The sequence below is a fragment of the Neophocaena asiaeorientalis genome, unplaced genomic scaffold (genome assembly GCF_003031525.2).
Source record: "Neophocaena asiaeorientalis asiaeorientalis breed wild unplaced genomic scaffold, Neophocaena_asiaeorientalis_V1.1 scaffold145, whole genome shotgun sequence".
NCBI classification, from domain to species: Eukaryota; Metazoa; Chordata; class Mammalia; order Artiodactyla; family Phocoenidae; genus Neophocaena; species Neophocaena asiaeorientalis.
In genome coordinates, this window is record NW_020172629.1 from 2,116,570 (window position 1) to 2,117,860 (window position 1,291).

Here is a 1,291-nt window from a genome sequence, read left to right on the forward strand (position 1 = left end):
AGCTTCTAAGTCGTTTCTCAGATGCCGCAAGGTCACAAAACGCTGTCAGGGAGGACATGTTAGAGGCAGCAGCTGTGCCCCTTGTTTGACAGCTGGGGGCTTGTTCGGGGCCTCCGCGGTCAATGGCAGGACAGGGGCAGAACCCAGGACTTGGGGCCCCTTCACCATCCTTCACTGATCAGCTGTGCTGCTGGCCTGGGATGCGTCTGGGTGATGGGAGGTCAGATATGCCAGGGGCTTCGTGGTGGATGAGACTCTACTGTCTGGTGCTGGCCCCGGGTCACACTGGATCAGGGTCCCTGCAGGCTGCCGGCAGGCCTGGAGGAAAGCCCGTGGAGGGCCAGGGAGACTTATTTAGGGGGAGGCCAGCACTTTCTGAAGGGACTGACTCCTAGCATTGTTGCTGCGGGTCCCATGCAACATGGGGGCTTGTCCCACTAAGAAACCAGGCCAGTGGAGCCAGTGATGGAGGGACAGACTGCCTGTTTGGCCGGTCTCCTGGGAGAAGGAGTTGCAGTGCCCCACTTTCATTCCTGAACTTGGCTGTGGAATGCTTTTGTAGCCACTGCAGCAGGGCCCTGACTGATGTGGCCCTGCCCCCCGGCCCCCCTGCCCCCGGCCGTCTCTGTCCTGCTGCCGACAGATCCCTGTGCCCCCCTGGCCAGGCCATCAGGCTGGCCCAGCTCCTGGCCTTGCTGCCTTGCTTCTCTCATCTCTGTGACCCTTCCCTCCAGTGGCCATCACCCCTTGGCTCTGCTCCAGTTCACATCATTCCCTGTGTGGTTGATGCACTCACCGTTTTCTCAGGCGCCTCAGTTACCTTTCTGTCCCCACAGGCTCACAGAGCCAGTTTATGGTCTACACCTAATAACGACCGTTGAATGGGACTCACAGTATGTGATCATAGAGCTGTATCGATCTTTATTTTAAAAACAAACCTAGGGGGATTTGGTTTATAAAAATACATAGCATGTACAAGGAGGAATCCGCGAACATTAGAGCTGTTTTGCACCGAGATGCTTCTCTGACCCTAGCACTCTGATGAGTTGTACCTGGGAAGTGTCTTCTCTTGGCTTGTTCAAAAGACACAGTAGAGGGCTTCCCTGGTGGCGCAGTGGTTGAGAGTCCACCTGCCGATGCAGGGGACACGGGTTCGTGCCCCAGTCTGGGAGGATCCCACATGACGCAGAGTGGCTGGGCCCGTGAGCCATGGCCGCTGAGCCTGTGCGTCCGGAGCCCGTGCTCCGCAACGGGAGAGGCCACAACAGTGAGAGGCCCGCGTACCGCAAAA

At 58.0% G+C, this 1,291-nt stretch overlaps 1 protein-coding gene across 1 annotated transcript in view; it reads left to right on the top strand.

Annotated features, from left to right (window-relative positions):
* The window catches only part of DPP6 (dipeptidyl peptidase like 6), a 541,522-nt gene that overhangs the window by 413,238 nt on the left and 126,993 nt on the right, over nt 1–1,291 (top strand). The window lies entirely within an intron of this gene.